Raw genomic sequence first — 21,886 nt, forward strand, 5'->3', positions numbered from 1 at the left:
GTGAAACAAGTAGCTGCTGTTTTGTGGTATAGTAGATGCATTGTGGAAGTAGTTAATTAAATAATCGAGAAGAGATATGCACCTACCCAATAAACATGATGCACTTGGTAATACCATGCTGTTATGAATACTCACATGAATGCATTCATCATGTGTCATCATGCTATACTTGTACACATGTATGCATTCGCAATACCTTATGCCATATTCATGCATCTAGGATTGGAGGAAGAGATAACGTTGCTGGAATTCGACGAAGCAGAGGAAGGGGACCAGCAGGAGAATCCTCAAGCCATAGCTCCCGAAGGCGTGGAGCAGAATCCTGAAGAGCTTCCGGAGTGTCCTGACCACCGCCCCACTTCCTTTCTATGAGGCAAGCCCAGAGCATTCTAAGTCTCTCAGTATTTTACAAATGATTACTTAAGTACTTATGATTGATGCATTAGGTTATAAGAGTTGAATGAAACCATTTGATGCATATAAATTCCTTGTCTAGATATTACACCTTTAATCGGTATAGGTCCAGGATCGAATATATGCTTAGCCAGGCTTAGACCGGTAGAAGTCGAGTGATGTCCTGTCACCTGCGAGATATAGGTGGATACCGGAGCATGGTTGGCTATATTTGCTATCATGGTACAGAACCATGGGGTAAAAGAAAATCGAGACCGGGCGGGATGTCGATAGAGAAGCAACAAGACATGGAAGTCTTGGGTGTGGATCTATCCCCGTCTGTGTCGATTAAGGACCGTACCATTGTTGGCACTTCTGACAAGATTGAACGCATGCCTCTCACTTAGCTGGCCGGATAACTCGTTCCGATCGCGAAGCTGAGTAGCTCAACTCAGGCCGGGACCCATTTTGTTGTGTGCTCCTTTCGGGGAACGATCAGACTAAGTCCAAGGGCAGGCTAGGCCTGAACGTCCTGGCATCTGGTGTTCTAGATTGTGTGGCGCAGTATGGACCCACGAAATGTAGACTTGAGTTGTACCAAAGGTGACCTAAGGCTGCCTTCTCGCGGTATGCCTGGGTTTGTGTTAGGAATAAATTCCCAACTGGTTGAAATCGATTCGAATCGCTGTCTCTCCTGGATAGTGAGAAACTTGGCTAGTCCTAACATCGTAGTAACTGTGTTATGGAACATGATGGTTCAGATGAATATGGAATTACAATACCTGCTATGGTTACTATTGTATGCTTTTAAATTGATATACCACATGTTTGGCACAGGATAGTTGCTAATCTAGAAATGGATAGTTATAATTAACTTGATAAAGGAATCGTAATTGTACAATAAGACAATTGCTTTTATGCAAAATGTTGTCGAGTTATCTCCACTTATACAGCCGTGCATAATCCTTGGAGTTGATTTATTTCTGGTTTATGATGGGTAAGTCTAGCTGAGTACCTTCTCATACTCAGGGTTTTATTTCATTGTTGCAGATGGCACTGTGTATCATGGTTATTGCAAGAGTTGCTTCTATCCCACCATGGATGAGGAGTAAGCCTTGGGCAGGCTTCTTTATTAATCCCTATCTTTGCTTTTGTGGACCGTGATCCTACTTGGCACTGTATCAAACTATGTTGGAAACTTTATTTTCGAACTTATTTGCTTCCGCTTTATCTATCAAACTCGGTTTGTAATACTTTTATTCGTACTCTAATGATGAAATGTATCTGTGAACTTTATGTAATATGTGGCATGTATGTTGAATCATGTACGATCTTGGTTGTTGTAAATCGTTTATCGAGACCCATCGTGGTACTCGACGGACTACCGGGTTTATATGGGTTCAAGTATGACAGTGCGACCGCTTGCGGGCTGCCATCGTACTTGTACTCTTATAAATTGGTCGGTTCTGCGACATATACCAGCCCCTGCCACCCCCATGAGGCATATTGCATAAGTCATTTAAGAAGACAGAAACCCTAATCATCCTCAGAGCTCCACCATATTCTAGGGCATATCTAGTTGGGCTAGGTCTAGAGGGAGGCAAGCAGGCTTTCGCTTGGATCCACGATCTTGTCAAGAGCATGGTTTGGTATAATCTTTGTACCCCCTCTCTTTTGTACCTCCATTATTTTATATGCTAGATACAATTGTTATGACAATATTAGTATTCATCTTATTCATGTTTTTTGTTATAATGTTCAATGTCTACTTTGATTATGTACTTAGTATAGCTAGTTTATCATTATGTTTATGCATAAGTTCGTATAGCGCTCACTCTAAAGTACATAGAGTGGGTGGTCGACATTGTGTAAGCATGGTGCTTATACATTGTTTACCTGCATATACACCCTATGTTTTGGGTCATGTGGTAGATCATGGATGTGACACTCCCTTGAGTCCTTTTGTAGTCCACTCCCTGAATATAGGTGCAAGTAGGGTTCGGTTACCAAGGAAGAACAAGCTTTGTTATTAATCTTCCTTAGTAATATCCCTTATGTATAGATATAAAGATAACCTTAGCAATGACTACTAGGTGTAATTGCACTAATCAATGTATGCTTGGACTTGTAATTAAGAATGACTTAGGAATTATTCCTCTAATATTCTATCTGACCATGCTAATGCCATAGAAAGGAGTACTCTGAGTGATTTATCATTATTGATGATCAATACTTATCATATATATATCTTATCCTATGACTTACCCCTGTTATGAGTAGAATATTAGTTATGGTTTACTTCTCCATCAATAGTATAAGTTATCAATACCTGTCCATGCTAGACCTTCCCTGTGGTGAAAATATAAATAACAATACCTAGAATACTCCCGAGTGAACTGCTATGTTGACGGTCACTAACATCAATTATAAACTATCAACATAACCTATATTTATACTTAATTCCATCACCAAACATAGGTATAGGGATTTAAACTAATAAATTCCATGAGTTTTGGTGAATCTGTGTTTTCAGCAGGGTTTATCTAGAAAACCATCAAGGGGGGCCTATTTGTCAAAGGAAATTATAGAATTCTGCCACGTAAACAGTGTGGGAAGATTCTAGAAGACTCAAGTAGGCTCTCCACTGAAGCAGACCCTAAGGAGCTACCATGTGGAGCCAACTGGCCCCATCTGTAGGATGCTCGACCCCTAGGCCCACCTGTCAGCCTCCGCATCTCAATGTCGGTTCTCCACCACCTCCTAGGTTGCATCTACGCCATCATTTAAGTTGGTTTGATCCAAGGCCTCACATTGGATGGTTTGGCCTATATATACCAGCCCCTGCCACCCTCCCTAGAGACATCCTAAAACCCTAATTCATATCATGAGGATCAGAGCTAGTTATGAAGAGAAGATTAGTCCTATATAGCATCTAGTCTTGTAAATAATAGTGATATAGAGAGTGAGGGAAGAGTTTGGAGGAGATGCCGGCCTGATGGTGCTCTCTCTCTACAGCTTATACCTTGGGGGATCCAAGTTCTACTTGAGCTTGACTTCGAGATTTCACTAGTAATCAACATCTAATTCAAGTAAGTAATTGTTTATATTGTTCATCAGGATCATGACACTCTTTTGAGTGCTTTAATTTATAGACGCTCTAGGTTAAAGTATTAATCATAAGTGTAAGCGTGGTGCTTATACTTAGGTTAATCGTGGATGCACCCTGTATTCCAGATGGTGGTAGATTGCGTGTGTGACATCAGTTCTATATAGCCTATACTATATAGCTTTGTTTATCCTTTGTAGTCCACCTCTCGTCTGTAGGTGCAAGTAGGACTCGGTTATGAATGAAAGCATCCTCTGCTGGTTTCTTTCCCTAGTAATGTCCCTAGTTGAATTGTACAAGACATAGCTTACCCAAGTCAGAACTAGAGAACCTTAGTTTTCCTCTCTACGCTCCTATTTATCTCAACCTTGTTGCTACCCCTAGTTAAGTTAGATCATAGTTAGTCTCACACATTTCCATATGGATACGATACTTGGAATACTTCCGAGTGAAAGCTACAGTGGTATCCGTGCACTTGTGGATTTATCTGTGTGCATTAAATATACCAAGAAGCTTTCTGGCGCCATTGCCGGGGAAATAGTTGTTGAATTAACTTTGGCCTAGCTTAACATTTTATCTTTTATTCTTTCTTTTCTTTTACTTTTTCTTTTAGCATGGATTCCATTCCTATCTATCAATATGCTAAACCCACGAGCGCCAGCCTAGAGCCACCAAAATCTTTAGAGTCTATCCTAACACCTAGCTATGAGCTGTGCCCGTGTTTTATAAAATTGATACGGGATAAATCCTTCTTGGGAGAAGGCAACGAAAACCTATACTCACACCTACAAGAGTTTGAATAGACCTATGCATGCTTGCGTGTCGCTGGCATATCTAACAAAACCATAAGATGGAAGTTGTTTCTGTTCTCTTTGATGGGAAGAACTAAACATTGGTACAGTCAAACCGTAGGAAGTATGCAAGGAGATTGGGAAATGTTATGCTCTAAATTTTGTTTACGTTCTTTTCTCATCTCTAAAGTGGTTAGCCTTCAGAAAGAGGTTCTAAATTTTAGACAACTAGAAGAAGAATCTCTTGGTACATCGCGAGATCATTTTAATGAACTCATCATCACTAGCCCAGACCTTGCCATTCAAGACCCTATACTTCTTCAACATTTTTACATGAGTCTTAGCAAGTTTCCATGGAATCCTTGATGCAGCCTCTAGAGGAGCTTTCCTTCATTTGTCTACTAGTGAAGCAAGGGCTATGCTTGATAGAATTAGTGGAAAGACTCCCTGCACTAGCATTTATAATGAACTCCCTGAGAAAGAGAAGAAATCATCTCCCGATCAAGAAGAGGAAGTTCTGATAGCCAAATCACAACCACTTCAATACTAAGATTTAGCTATCAATCCTGAACAACCAATACCCCAAAATCCCTCAAGAGAAGAAGGAATTCCACCTTTGGAAATCCCTGTTGAAATTAAGGATGACCCCTTTGGTGCTAATTTTGGGAGAACATTAAATTCTCATCTTCATAAGAGACCTTTGAGCGAATATAATTCAAATCCTCTCAACAAGGGATCTCTTAGAAAGTGTCTTTATTCCCATATAGGACATTGGGAAGAATTCAAGGATGACATTTCAAGTAATGCCATAGAAGGAGAGCTGAGCCATCTAGAAGCCATTCCTATCATCTCCCCTTCTATGTCCACATTAGATGTCTCATTTGAACCCATCTTTCAACACATCCTTGACCCCGATGATCCCTCTTATGCTCTCTCTCCTAAGTTTCATGATGAACCTACAAATCCACTATGACAACCAAAGCATAGAAATCATGAAGGCCACAAGGATGACCAAAAAGAGCAACAACAATGGCTGAAATGTATTAAGAACTTGTATGCCATTGCTAAAGAATGGATGGACAATGAAGCCTTATGGGTAGAATCCAAACTTGGCTTAGATCCAAACGGTGAGCTTAAATCAATCTCTTTAATAAACATGACTCATCCAAGTTTGGGGGAGGCCTTAGATGAGATCAACCCGAGAGCCACCAATCCATAGGAAATCTTGGACAATAAAACATCCAATGAATGTCATAGGCATGGAATGATGGAGACAATGTTTCCGCCTATAGACATTCATGAAGAAACACCCTTAGATCTTGAAAAGGAAGATAACATCAATGAGCATGGAAGTTATTTCATGATCACCCCATTAAATCCATGCTCGCATGAGAAATCTCCTGAATTAATTGGTCTCTCCAACATTGCCACACACGAGATCTTCAACCCCCTCATTCTCCTTGTTCATAAAGACTTTCAAAGGGTGGTTGTATATGCATATGTTTATCATAAATACTAGAGATCTCATTGTGTGAATCTTGAGATAGGTACACAAAGGTTGATGTTGGAGGGTAAACCACTTCACCAACTTGAGTGCAATTAGAAGGTTTCCCAAGGACAAGCTTTTGTCCTAAAGCAAGCACTTTCAGGAGATAACATGAGCTTTCACTTTTTGCTATAATGCCCTTGTGAAGTGAGCATAGAAACATAATTGTGAAAAATATTCCTTTAGGTTTTTTTGTCACTAACCATTCCAGGTTTGAAGCAAAAAGAATGAAGGATGGTGACTCAAGGTATGTCCAACCAATCATCATGCAACATTGAATCACATCCATCCAAACTTGACTTTGCCTTGCAAAATTCAAGCCTAGGGATGGGCTTCTTTGAAAAATCTTATGCCATGTTGCTAATTCATCTTGGTTGTCTCTACCTTTAAATCATGATCAATAACAATCATGCTCTTTCATCTCCAATTGAATAAATCTCTATAATGCTTTCATGCTACCATTGTTTACTATAGTATGTTCGAGGTTTGGAATATGTTCACACATCTTTAAATTAAGCATGGTGCTTAGTTTAGGGGTGCTAATTGTACTTCCAAAGGCTTTTAAATTAAGCATGGTGCTTAGGTTAAAATGCCTTCCTAAATCAAATTAGACGTGTGTGACAGAACCGCCCAATTTACACAAGATCAAGTACGGTTGTCCCCGCTAACATGTTGACACACACATACTTTCACTTATATAAACCCGGTAGTCCACCGAGTGTTCCAAAAGACCTCGGTAAATCAACATCACAACCAAGATCGTATGATTAAGCAAATACACATCACATACGCAGAGTTGCAGCGGAAATAATATTACAAATAGGTTCATAAATAATAATACAAGTTTGGATTTCAAAACCAATTAGTGAAAACAACATTGCTTTCGAAGGATTTCATTAATATGAGTTCCAAATACATTGCTAGCATAAGTGACATCCTCAGACAAAAGCATGTAGATGAGAAGTGAATATAGAGTCACCGAGCCCACCGGTGGTTAGCCACCATCTTCAGCAGGCCAAAACCTTACCTGCAACATGGTGGGATAAACCCTGAGTACTCGAATGTACTCAGCTAGACTTACCCATCATAACCAGAAATAAAATTGACTCCAAGGAGTATGCAAGGCTTTATAAGTGGAGGTAGCTTGACAACAATTTGCATAAAAAGTGATTAACTCAATTATACAATTATAATTCTGTCATCAAGTTAATTATAACTATCCATCTCTAGATTAGCAACTATCCTGTGCCAAACATGTGGTATATCTTTTTAGGGCATACAATAGTAACCATACCATAGCAGGTATTGAAATTCCAAATTCATTCGAACCATCATATTCCATAACACAGTTACTACGATGTTGGAGCTAGCCAAGTTTCTCACTATCCGGGAGAGACGGCGATTCGAATCGATTTCAACCAGCTGGGAATTTATTCCTAACACAAACCTAGGCAGACCAGATCAACGGTCACCTTAGGTCACCTTTGGTACAACTCAGGTACACATTTCGCGGGTCCGTACCGCGCCGCACAGTCTGGGACACCAGATGCTAGGATGTTCAGGCCTAGCCTACCCTTGGGCTCAGTCTGATTGCCCCCCCGCAAGGAGCGCACAATAGAACGGGTCCCGGCCTGAGTTGAGCTACTCGGCTTCGTGGTCAGAACGAGTTATCCGGCCAGCTAAGTGATAGGCATGCATTCAATCTTGTCAGAAGTTCCAACGACGGTACAGTCCTTGATCGGCACAGACGGAATCACATGAGTCATCCTACGCATAGACTCCACCCGGCCTCAATTTTCTTTTACCCCATGGTTCTGTTCCACGATAGCAAATATAGCCAACCGTGCTTCGGTATCCACCTATATCTCACAGGTGATAGGATATCACCCGACTTCTACCGGTCTAAGCATGGCTATGCATATATTCGATCCTGGACCTATACCGGTTAAAGGTGTAATATCTGGACAAGGAATTTATATGCATCAAGTGGTTCCATTCAACTCTTATAACCTAATGCATCAATCATAAGTACTTAAGTAATCATTTGTAAAATACTGGGAGACTTAAAATGCTCCGGGGCTTGCCTGGGATCCGACACAAGTCAGTTCAGTTAGCTTGCACCGACTTGGTGACATCTTTGGTCCTAGCACTTGCTTAGTCCTTCCATCTTCAGGATAGATCCACCAAACCCAATCTTCGAGTTCGGCTCCACATCATGTTCTTCACGTGGTTCATCTAGCGCACCTAGATGAGATGCAAGATGCATGTGTATGAATGTGATGAATTGTAACACAAGATGCATCACATAAACATTCAAGGCAAACACAAGATTATGCAAGACATAGACACCAATAGCTATTTAACTAACCTCACACAACTAACTATAGAGAGCAAGCTACTCACATCAACTCATATCAAGCAAACAAGTTATTCACAGCAATCATAGAGTAAGGCTGCAACAGCAGCAGCTAATTTTACTCATAACAGGAGTTGTACTAATCCAAAAGACATGCAACAAGACAATCTGGAAAGCTTATGGAATTTTCTACAATTCATCTTTAATCATCTTATCATGATTCTCAAGTTAACTAAGTCAAATATACTCATTTACAGAAACTGGTCCACAATTGACAGAAAACAGCCATTTCTAAAACCCAACTTTAAACAGCTGTAACTCTTAAACTACTTGGCCAAATGACACCAAATTTTAATAGAAGCTAGATACATGAATTATCTACAACTTTTGCATAAACAAGTTTCACAACAAAGCACATTATCGTGAAGAACTTTGCTAAGTTCCCAGATCTGTCTATAAACCACATCGGCAAGAAAATAATTATTAACTTATGTTGCAAATACATAATTGGGAAAAACCAACATTACCAACATTTCACACATGACTAAAGAACACCAGAAAACCTAGTGTCCATGACTAAATAAATTCTTTTAATGCATTTCTTAATTTATTTTAGATAACAAGGTGACTTAATGAACATATACCAAAAGTACACAATAACTTCTACAAAACTTACAGTGGCTCACATATACTCTCAATAGTCTAATGTACAAATTTTACTCCATTTGAATATGTATAGCAACCTCTATGAAAAGAACAAGTTGCTAAAGCAAGAATTCATGTGAGAGCGAGATAAACCAATAACTCACTCATAGTTCACCCAATACTCATGAAATTTTTACCACATATCAACTATCACATGAGTAGCATGCCACAAAAATTTCACTTCATTTGGAGCCCTAGATCTACAGTTATGAAAAATAACAAATTCAACTAGCATTACAACCTTACTGCACAAATCTATTTTTACCACAAAATATTTAAACTAAAACATGCCATATTATAGATCCACTGCATAGACAATTTCACAAGGATTCCAAAAAGTCCTCATTTACTATTTTACGAATTTTCTACGATTTACTATGAATTTCCAAAGTTCCTACAAAATAATTACAAACCAGTCCTTATGGCACTATTCATATGAGTCAGTGGTTATGCACTTAGGCCCTCCCCTTTCTTCTAATTGTTGCACGCAGCCCCTCACGCGAATCAGAGCAGGGGAGGTCGTCGGAGCTTGCTGTTGCGGCCGGAGGCTGCTCGTCGTCGGCGGTGGAGTGGCGTGGAATGGCCAGGGGAGTCGTGCGCACCCATGTGTGTCCGCGGCTTGGCCAGAGGTGGGCCGTGGCGCCTTGGCCACACACGCCGATGGCATGCAGCCGTACGGCAAGGCGGTGGCGTTGTTCTGGAGGCCAATAGCTTGGGCGAGCATGCGTGCGAGATGGAGCAAGGCAAGGAGAAGGTAGTGGCGGTGGCTGTTGGGCTGCGAAGCACTCGGGGGTGGGAGAACGGCGGCGGCCAAACTTGAGCTCGCGGCGGCCATGGCCGTTCTCAGCGTTCGCGTGAGGGAGAGCGAGCGGAGGACAGTGAGTGGGAGAGGCGAGTGAGGGAGGCGAGGGCAGCTTCTAGCGCTCGGTTATATCAGCAGGGGCGCGACAGAGCGACCGACAATGCGGCAGCAGTGCGCGGGAATGGTGGGGGCATTCTCGGTGCATGGTCGCCACGCACAGGCACACGTCGCCCTTTGAGTCATTCCACCGAGCAGCTGGCAGGCGACGATGTGGCTACATTAGAACCAAGTTTTGGGCATCTTCAGGGCATATTCGGTTCTAGGAGCCTTAAGCAAAGTGGCTGCTCTCTAAGTCCTCTCCAACATTCGTTAAGGGTGACTGGCCAGTAGGGCAGCAGGTTAGTGGTTAATTAAGCCCCAAAATGACAGTGTTAGTGCGTTCACAACGGTTAAGTAAACTCGAAATTGAGGACCAAAACTGAGTCAAACTTAGTCCAACTTTTTATATGCTCTTCTCTACCATGTATACTCCAACTTTTGTTTTGGTACCAAATCAAGTTGCTTAACAAAATTTGGAGAACGCGGAATGCCGACGTGTCAATGTCCGATAAGTGACAACGTAACTTTTGCTGTTTTTGGAGAGTATTTTTGAAGATCCAAATAAACTCCAAATTTGATGAGACTTGATTTATTGTTTCCACCATGAAAGGTACTTCAACTCATCTTAAGGAATCCAATTGAGATACCATATGAATTTTGAAGATAAAAATTCACAAACATTGTCGACTTGCCGTTGTCGATGAATTTCAGACTTAGAATATTTCTAAGTGCTGAAATCAGCAGTAGATTCAATCTTGTGACCTTTGTTTGTCCAGCTTAGAGATAGATTTAGACTTAGGTCCTTAAATAAAGTTTGTAGTACACAAACTATACTACAACTTTTATTTAAGGTGAAACCTTGTATCTTGAATATAAACCATTCTTTTACTTTGGTCAAAGCAGCATCTCGTTAACCCTTAGAATTAGAGTTTTCGACCAATTGAGGCCTTTTCTTGACATGTGCTCAACACAAACCCTTCATGACTTTTGTTGTAGAGTTCAATTAGAGTTGTTTGAGCAAGGTTGCAAGGGTTGGTTGACTTCATAGGTTTCCATCCACTTGATAAAGCAATTCATGCAAAGATATGACTTATCATTTCATGTGACTTTTTGATTCCAAACTTCATGAAACTTTTCGAGTGCCCAATATAGATGGGTATTGATGTGAGACACATGAAGTTATCCCAATCACACCACCCAAGAATATATCTTGAAAAGGGGTCTATAGGCGAGCAAAGGTGCAATATCCAAGTTTAGGTTGGGGCTCGTTTCTATAGGTTGGACCTTGATATCTTCATCATCACTTAATATGCCATGTTCGAGCTCAAACCCATTGCTTAACTGGTGGCAAACACCTGGGGTGTTACAACATGGTGTCTAGGTTGATTTTTGAACCAAGAATATGCTATAGTAGATACTGGTCATTTTGTTGGACTAACCCTATGTAGGAAACTTTTAATTCAATATTGGTAAGTCATGAGATGAATTCAAATCGGAGATGAAGCAAGACACAACTAATTCATTATAGATGTAAGAACTACATACCTCATTCAAAATGAATGAAAGAACTGTAAGTACCAAAGTTCATTCACTTTGTCATTTGCGGCAAGTTACCTTTGCCTTGAGCCATGCTTGTATAAAACATGATCTTTATACTAAAGTAATCCCAAAACTATCTTTTCATTAGCATAGAGGGAAATTACAAAATTCTAGACAAACAACCCATGTTTCAAAATTGTATATCCCTTCAGGTATGTGTTGTCCACTAATCCTTTGTAGGCATAAAACAATGAGTGAGGCAAAAGGTCTAACAAGGTATCAAAAGATCGAAGAGCAAAAAGATGGCATGACAAAAGGACGAGAAAGAAAAGGTATGAACTAGGAAACAAGAAGCTCATGAATAGCTCAAGCTACGAGACTAGCCGAACAAGGAAAACTTCAAGCAAAAGGGAAGGACCATCATGAGTATTCTACCCTTCATCATATTGTGACATTATGCTCCAATAACAAAGGTAACATCCTAAGGTAAATGGTCATTATTTAAAAATATTTTCCTTCATTCTGGTAGGCACATAAATAAGAAACAAAATATGTTTGAGTTATAATTTACCTAATCAAACCTGATTAGCTCAACATGTCTTGTTCATTAAGCTTGTTCCTAGCACCTCTTTCTTGATCTCATAGTTTTAACCAAATGAGATAAAATATTGCACATCCTATCTCTGGAAGATGATAGTCATAATCATGTAAAGTTTGATACATTACGTAAAGATAGACAATCCTTCCATAGGTTAAGCAGCTAAATCTTTTGATCTTATCACCCATGACATAAGTGAACAAAACACACAACATCAACTTCATCTTGTTCAATGTGCCTAAGGTTAGAGAAGAATAAGTAAAGTTGTGGTTCTATTGGTGTTTTCCCACCAACAGAGCACATGCACTTGATCTATACCTTGTCTTATGAGCAGGACGCACTTCAAGCAAAGTGTGGGGGAAGACAGTCGACTCTCCAATTGCTACAAGTAAAGGTTCTAAACCTGCTAAACCATAATCAAAACTCAAAACCAAGACAGGTTTGATGGAAGAAGGTGACATCACCATTAGAGGCACCATCACAAGAATCCTCCTCTTCAGGGCAAACTGAGGTATTTGGTCAATAAACTTCATAAGGAGAAGTCTGGTTCAAAGAACTTACAACACCAAACCCTCACCAAAAGAGCTAGCTTGGGGGAGAAGCACTGCTGTGTATCTAGGTAAGTATGCTTTCCCTTTGTTCTAGTTTTAGTTTCTTTTAAATAGTTAAGAAAATGGTGAACTGAAAACAAAATAAAAAGGTGTGTCTAGTTTGCTTTAATTTATTTTTAAGAGTTGAATAAAATAAAGAGGACTCAGAATAATCTCTTAAATGGAAATGATGAATAGTTGCTCTATTGTAATTCCTTTCAAGTACCTAGTTTTCAGCGTCGAATTCTCCTGAGTTTTGGATACGACTGATTTGATATAAAGATTGACTCTGAACTTGAAACTCATGGGTAGCGAATGCTTGATCTAAGTCTAGGTAATTGATGGATATGATATGAGAAGGTCTGAGCTGTTGTTTATCTTGTTCCAAGTGACACTAAAGTTCTAGAGATTTATCATTTGAAAAACACAAAAATGCTACATGATGAGTTCCTGTCAGACAAAGCTTGAATTCCCACCAGAGTCATACATGTTATTTAGGCTAGGAAAACCTCCTCATATATGTTGCTTGCTTTTGCATTGAGTTTTGTCAAGCTTTGTTGACCCTTATGAGATGTGTGTCATGCTCTTAAAATCAAGATCACGTACACAACATAGATACTTGCTGCTCCTACATTGGGAGTATGCAAAACATGCCTTCCATCTAGATCCACCAAAAAAATGTTTTACTCCTACACTAGGAGAAAACACCAAAAACATGTTTGATTGGTTTTCCACCAAATAAATGCACCAAGTTCTTGTTACTATCTCTCAAAGTTTTATTGCAGAAAAGAGACATGGGGCTATGCAAAAGTTATTAATAAAAAAGAAGAAAAAAAGAGATGAGAAAAAATGGACAAGTGTCCGAGATATAAAAAACAATGGGTACTCAGATGCCTGCCTGAAAAAAGAGAAGAGAAAGAGAGATGAATAAGATAGCCCCTGCTCTCTAGCAAATGTTTCCTAGTTTCAAAGGAGAGATATGTTTTCAAATTGCATAGTAGAATTAGGATAGCCACCATATATATCCATCATACATCCACACACATGCACATCTGATTTGAGTGTATGACTCAACTCTCTTTGGATCCGTTGTTTGACTTTACAATATATGCATTGCAAGTATGCTCTAGCTTTCTCCCTGCCTATGAACTCCACATAGCTTTAGTTGTAGCAAGAGAAAAAAGAGGCATAACATCTTTACTGCCTTTGGTGAGGATCCACAAATACCACATATATTGAGAGACTTGAGAGTGTCATACAATGGAATCTCTGAGTTTTATTTTGAAAACCTATAAAAAATCTGAAACAATGGTGGAACAAAAAACTTTAGACATAGTGCTTGACTTGATCGTTCTGTCTTTCAATTACTCAAGATGCAAGTGAAGGTTAAGAAACCCCATGGTTGAAGGTAATATGTGTAAGTTTGAAAGTTAGATTAGTTTATTCTAATCCAAAGGAGAATTTTTGATTGAACGCATATGTACTTTTGAGGTGTGAAAACATTGTAGCAACTCCTGATCCATTGTTGAGTTTAGCTTTGCTCAGGGGCTGCCAAAGGTTAAGCTTGGGGGAACTTGTTGACGGTCACTAACATCAATTATAAACCATCAACATAGCCTATATTTATACTTAATTCCATCACCAAACATAGGTATAGGGGTTTAAACTAATAAATTCCATGAGTTTTGGTGAATCTATGTTTTCAGCAAGGTTTATCTAGAAAACCATCAAGGGGGACCTATTCTTCAAAGGAAATTATGGAATTCCGTCGTGTAAACAGCGTGCGAAGACTCTAGATGGCTCTCCACCAATGTAGACCCCGAGGGGCTACCATGTGGAGCCAGATGGCCCCACCACCAGGCCGTCCTACCCCTAGGCCCACTGTCAGCCTCCACGTCGCAATGTCGGTTCTCCACCGCCTCCTAGGTTGCATCTATGCCATCCTTTAAGTCGGTTTGATCTAAGGGCTCACATTGGACACTTTGGCCTATATATACTAGCCCTTGCCACCCTCCCTAGAGCCATCCTAAAACCCTAATTCATGTCATGAGGATCAGAGCCAGTTATCAAGAGAAGACTAGTCCTCTATAGCATCTAGTCTTGTAAATAATAGTGAGATTGAGAGTGAGGGAAGAGTTTGGAGGAGATGTCGGCCTATCGGTGCTCTCTCTCTACAGCTTGTACCTTGGCAGATCTAAGTTCTACTTGAGCATGCCTTTGAGATTTCTCTAGTAATCAACTTTTGATTCGATTAAGTAATTGTTTATATTGTTCATCAGGATCGTGACTCTCTTTTGAGTGCTTTAATCTATAGCTGCTCTAGGTTAAAGTATTAATCATAAGTGTAAACGTGGTGCTTAGACTTAGGTTAATCGTGGATGCACCCTGCATTCCGAATGGTGGTAGATCGTGTGTGTAACATTAGTTCTATATAGCCTATACTATATAGCTTCGTTTATCCTCCCATCTATAGGCACAATTAGGACGCGGTTATGAAGGAAAGCATCCTTTGCTAGTGTCTTTTCCTAGTAATGTCCCCAGTTGAATATTAGAAGACATAGCTTACCCAAATTAGAACTAGAGAACCTTAGTTTTCCTCTTTATGCTCCTATTTATTTCAACCTTGTTGCTACCCCTAGTTAAGTTAGATCATAGTTAGTCTCACATGTTTCCATGTGGATATGATACTTGGAATACTTCCGGGTGAAAGCTACAGTGGTATTCATGCGCTTACGGATTTATCTGTGTGCATTAAATATACCAACATGCTACAATGGTAAAATGTTCTATGCGCTTGCAGATCCTTTTCATTCATATATTTATATATTCTTCCTAGTCACATAAATTAACAAAGAACTACTTAGTATTATTCCAGTAGTAATGCTATGTAGTACCAACAAGCATCTGTGGCATCATCACTAGGGATGACAACCTAGTAAAGTAATGTTAGGAGATATAGGTTTACAATAGGTGGCTCCTAAACAAGTGACAAGTTAATAAATACCAACAAGCATTTCTAATGCCGTTGCTAGGGAAGGTAGCTAGGCAAAGGAAGTATTGGTAAACTTATTGATGTGATCGAGGAAAACCATTGACCTCTGCTCAAATAGGCTTACCCTTGTTTTGTCTACTTGTGTATCTTATGCAGGGTAATGTATGACCAGTTTTGACCTTCTGACAAACTACGTTGAAGATCCAGAAGCATTAATCAGGAGGACTAGAGCTAAACTCAAGAAAGTTCTAGCTTTAAAGTCAGAAGACAACCATATAAGGCGAAGCTTAACACCTAAATTTGAAGCCATGGCTAATAGGACTCTCCGTGAATTCTCTGCTGCAACTACGGCCAATATCCGTACTGGACCAACAGTCAATGTCGGAGATAATGGATTCATACTCAAGCTAGCCCTCATCAACATGGTGCAAGCAAGCCAATTTTGTGGAAAGGCACATGAAGATGTGAGTGCACATCTCCAACACTTCCTAGAGATTTGTAGCACTTTCACCATCAAAGGACTAACCCAAGATGCCATGCTACTTTGCCTCTTCCCATTTTCACTCTTGGGGAAGGCAAAGCAATGGTTGCACGCCAACAAAGATAGAAATACTACATGGGATAATTGCTCCACTACCTTCCTAGCAAAATTCTTTCCCATAGGCAAGACCAATACTTTGTGTGGGAGAATTTCAAGCTTTCAGCAACAACATGATGAATCTATCCCTGAGGCATGGGAACGCTTTCAAGATTACATTGCAGAATGTCCTCATCATGGGATGGAGAATTGGCTACTCATGCAGACTTTCTACCATGGGTTGACCAATAGTACCCGTGAGACAAAGGATGCTATTGCTAGAGGTGCATTCCTATCACTCACCATACCTGCTACAATAGCTCTTGTGGAGAAGATGGTGTCCAACCAAGGTTGGAATGAAGAACGTCTTCAGACCCACAAGAGAGGTGGAGGTATGCATCAACTCAAGGAGGTAGACATGCTATCTGCCAAGATGGACCTGCTAATGAAGAAGCTTGAAGATCAAGCCAATGAGAAGCAAGAAGTCATGCAGATTCATGATTCTTGCATGACATGTGTAGAGTGTGGAAATACTAGGCATTCAGGGAACAACTGTCCTAAAACCCTAGAGGATGTCAACTTTGTCAACAAAAGCAACTACTTTTGTCCTCAATAGAATCAAGGATGGAACCAGCAACAGAGACCGAACTACCAAGGTAATTACCAAGGTAACTATCAAGGTAATAATTTTAATAATTTCAATCAACCACCCTTGAGAGAATTAATTGCTGACCAATCCAAACTCATGGAGGGATTATCTAGAAAGGTAGCTACCAATGATAAAATTCTAGAGAACATAAATAATAGAATGGATAGCTTTGCTTCTGCCATTAAGAACCAGCATAGCTTTAATAAAATGATCGAATCACAAATAGCTCAGCTGGCAGCTGCTATTCCTCCATCTGACAAAGGTAAGATTCTAGGGCAACCAAAAGATCTAGAAACTGCAAATCTTGTTGATATTCACAATGCAGCATATATTATATACAACCATCGACGGGAAGGTGGATAGATTATACCTTGCGAGAAAAGAAGAGTGATCCAGAGAGACCTATCATCTCCATCGCCATTGGACCTCACATTTTTCAAGAAGTTGTCTGTGACTTTAGAGCAAGTTTCAACATCATGCCTAAGGTAATTTATGATCAAATTAATGGAGATACTTTGTTGTACACAAACATGCATTTGTAGCTTGCAGATTAGTCACTCTGTTACCCCAAGGGAGTTCTTGAAGATGCCATTGTTCGAGTGGGACAATCACATGTTCCCATAGACTTTATGGTTCTAGAAATAGGTGGAGATGTAAGGGCACCCATTATTTTGGGCCAACTTTTCCTAAGCATCACAAAAGCCATCATCTACGTGGATAGTGCCAAGATTTGCTTCACAATCAAGGATAGGAAGGAGAAGTTTTCTTTCAAGAACCGCATCATGTAATCTCCTGGACATCCACAGACATCGTACCTGCCCGAAGAAATAACAGTGACCAAGGAGAAGAACAATAGGAGGAGGAAGAACAAGGCTAGGCAGCCTCAAGAAGAATCAGTTAACATGATCAACATACTTCGATCAGAGTACGACCACCTCCTCGCTTCATGATTCCTTGCTAAGAAGGATGACCTAGGCATACCCATGATCGAGTGTACCATTGGACAAAGAATTTTTCACAAGACCTTCTGTGCCATTGGGTCAGGTGTCAATATAATGTCCAAGGTAACATATGAATACTTATTCAGTGATGAACCTTTATTCCCTATATATATGCAATTGCAGATGGTGGACCAATCAATCTAATTTCCAGAAGGAATATAAAAAGATGTCATGGTAAGAATACATGATCAGTTTGCCCCTACCAACTTCATGGTTCTAGACATGGGTGAATAAGAAGATGATACACCTATTATATTAAGAAGACCGTTCCTCAATACAACCAACGCAATCATCTACGTCAAATCTAGACATGTCCACTTCTAATTCCCTAGAGAAAAGGTACGCTGTTATTTCAATAGTTATACCACTTATGAACAGCCCAAGAAGACCCGCTCTAGGAGGAGACATAGATCATCCCAATGCTGGAAGAATCAACCTCCAAAGAATGAATGGAAAGAAGATGAAGAGCCTGAAGAAGTTGTGAAAGGTGAACCAACTCTGCCTAAGTCAAGCCCACAGACTAAGCAAGTATGGAAAGAGAAGGTGACATCACCATCAAAGACACCGTCATAAGATGTGCAGCCATCTAGGTCTCCATCATTGAGACCGAATGATGCACCCAAAGAGTGAAGAACTTTTCTCCAGCCAAGTCCTATCCGGATGACTTAAAAATCCAAACCTTGGCCGTGTGGTAACATCGGTAGTTATCCATATTTATATTTTAGTATTGTATGAATTACTTTTAACTTTAGCATACTTATTTTTCTACATTAGCATTGCATTTAGAAAAGAAAGATAAAATGTTTCATGACTGTATTACATCAATGCATCATAAAGCCTCAGCCCCGTGTGGAAAAATTTCTCGGTGTGTAAAATACCAAGGGAGTATTCAGTATGGTGGCATAAAAATAATAATAATAATATATATCATGCATGCATATTTTCTTTCTGCATTATATAAATAAGAAAATCCAAAAAAATATTAAATAGACATCCTACTAGAACTTTGCCAATTAGGAAATCTATCTAAACCCCCAAGGACAACAAATCTCTGAATGGCTGACCGCTAACCCCTTATCCTAATATGTGCCACGAGTTTTGGTGTTCTTGTTGGAGTATTTTGTAGGATGATCAAGAGTAAAGCCATCCATCCGAAGTACATTTTTCTGAACTATCTCTACACTCGCTGCACGAGGAATATAACTTCTAGATGGATGAGAAAGACTTCTACTGGTAGACTCACGCTAAGAAAGATTGCAACAACATCCAGCTCGAGGGAGGAGCATCCCCATGTATCTAGCTAAGTATTTCTTTCCATTTTGGTTTTACTATTTTTTAGTTTGCTTCATATTTTCTAAAGAAATAAAAAGATGCATAACAAACTAAAAGCAAAATAAAAATTTATCTTATTGTTTACACCAAAATTTGGAGAGAAGAATGCAGGAACTCAAAGCTTCCAAAATTGTGCCGATCAAGGACTCAATTGCATGAAGATTGATATCAGCTGATTTGGAGGAGACACTAGAATTAGATCTCTTTGAATGACGTCAGCAGATAACGATGATGAGCTATGGTTGGTGCCAGGAAACTACATATCGGACTCTACAAAAAAGGAAAGATTAGGGTCCAAGTTATCTTAAGATAGGAATGTTTTCTTATATACCGAAGATTGTAATGAGTCGTGCTCGAGTAGGATTCATGTTTAGGCTCTGGGTATAAATATTGGACCACGGCTATTGTAAGGGAACCAATCAATCAAATACAAGTTACTTACTTTTTTGGCTCTGGCCACCCCTTAGGAGTAGGAGTAGAGTAGATCTCGGTGAGTTCTTCAGCGAGCAGGGCTACATCGGTCCAGTCGACCTTCGGCTTGCTATAAGTACCATCATGGCTTATACTTCTGTTCGTACAGTTGCATCGATCTGGTCGACCTCCACTACAACTCTGGTATAAGATAGTTATCGACTCTTGTTTAGTTCAAGTACGGCTGCATCAATCCGGTCGACCTCCATTGGTCGAACTAGATTAAGGTCAAGTTATCGGCTCTATCTAAGGGTGGCGTCCTTCAGATAGATTTATTAAGTTACCGATATTGCTTATTGCTTTCATTATTTATTTAATTACAGCAATATCACTTTGCCCGATTAGGATTGATCTAGATCGGCCTTATATTCTGTTTAACCCATCATTTATTAATCTAAACTAATCTAATCTACACTTTAAATGATGAGTTATGTTTTATTGGCTATTTTATGTCAATCTTCATCATGCATAGTGTGCGGTTAAGCCATGCCTGGTCTTGAATAGATCTATCGGCTAACGAAAACCAACCCTTGGCCCATTAGCATAGCCTATGTGATTTTGCCTCACACCCCACTTTTAACACCGTGGAGCGGGGACTGTTATTTGGTAGATCTGTTCCTGATTGGGCATGACCTTAATTGTGCACTATGCCTGAATCGGTTGTTTTAGCCGATATCGAGTGTTTTCACATATACAGTTCACACCACGAGACCGTTGAAGTAAGGGTAGATTGAAAGACATGTTAGCCCCATGATCTTATGATTGTGTTATGGCCTGCATGATTCTACGTCATGCCCTACTAATATTAGTAATAAATTAGGGTCATCAAATCAATTATTGTTTCTACGGCCATCATGATTCTGCCTCATGCCCCACCGGTCATAGCGATAGATGAGATCTAATATCTTCATTAGATTTATCTCTATTAAATGGTTAAATGATGATGAGCTATTTCTTTTATATAAAAAGGGATTCAGTTACTTGCAGTCATTGGCTTAGCATAAACCGATTAGTGTTGACATCCTATTGCCAATGACTAATATTTGTCTAAATAATGATATTCATCCTAAATGATAACCGATTTTATCTTCCATAATTCCATGAGCTTTAACTTATTTATTCTTATGAGTATGCTAGAATCGGCTGTTTAGTCGATCTCCTTCCACATCAACTGTCGGAGCCGCACATTCGGAAATGTCTGGCAACACTGGCATGTTCCGCTTTAAAATACTGATAAACTTTCTCTCCTTGTAAATCACAGGGTCAAATTGACTAGCATGTCATAGAAGGAGTGCATAGGATCGATCATCCCTGCGTTGAAGCCAGGTGGATCTCTAGCTCCATCAAGCAGACCCTTCTGGCTTTCTCGTATGCCCGGCATGAGATGAATTTTTGTGCCGACACACATTCTGGCACGCCCAGTGGAACACCACAATCGTCATGGTGGCTTACAATAACAATGATTTCCTTATGGTACCTTATAAAGACCTACCTAATGGAGATAAAGATGTCATCAGCAAAGCTATAGAAGAATTTTAGAATAAGTGTTTGTTGTCTTACACAAAAACATGTGACAATACAATTGTTTAGAAATATCCACTACCAAGACTTCTGTTGCATGGGCAGACAGATGCAAATGAGACTGAAGACAGGCATTTCTTCACAAAAGCTATAAACAAATCTGTTCATGATGCCATATCAAACCATAATGAAATTTTCTTGAACACATTCCACAACTCCATGAAGGAGGTGTTTCATGGGTTTCAAGTTGATCAGGTTGGGCCGACTTATTACAACATTCCACATCTGTCGACCCATGGGACTAATCAAGTTGGTACCAGCCATCAAAAAGCAGCACCGGCTGTTAATGATGATGTCCAAGTAGTTTAGAGTTCATCTGAGCAAGCTCAAGGTACTACTATGAATCAAATATAGTATAATCCTGGATCATTAGTATAGCATGTGCAACAGCCGGTAGGGCAAGGTCAGAACCAGATGATTAATTTTGGCACATCAGGCCACATACCGTCGTCAGCTCAAAAAATAGCACCATCAATTCAAAGGATCCATAGAGATATAGATCCTCATGTCTACAATCAGAGACTTCAAGCAACAAACCAGCAAAGGACCCAATAGATAGAGATTCCACAGGGGTATCATTATGGCACAAATTATAACACCCTTCACATGATTTCGAATCTAGGGTATCAAGGCACATGAGATTTCAATCCACAGATGGGTCAACAAGTGCAGAGAAATCCAAATTCACATGCTGATGAGTTGTTGCTAAAGGTGACCGAGATGATGAAGAATCAGTTCGGTCTAAAGCCAAAAGGGCT

The 21,886-nt window shown here is 39.8% G+C and overlaps 1 non-coding gene across 1 annotated transcript; it reads right to left on the minus strand.

Moving 5' to 3' along the window:
• Window positions 1–16,189: 16,189 nt before the first annotated feature.
• Window positions 16,190–16,298, minus strand: LOC136498672 (small nucleolar RNA R71). The gene has a single exon (XR_010769683.1). It is a non-coding gene; the product is annotated as a small nucleolar RNA R71 (small nucleolar RNA).
• Window positions 16,299–21,886: the final 5,588 nt, after the last annotated feature.

Source organism: Miscanthus floridulus, chromosome 12 (genome assembly GCF_019320115.1).
Source record: "Miscanthus floridulus cultivar M001 chromosome 12, ASM1932011v1, whole genome shotgun sequence".
Lineage (NCBI taxonomy): Eukaryota > Viridiplantae > Streptophyta > Magnoliopsida > Poales > Poaceae > Miscanthus > Miscanthus floridulus.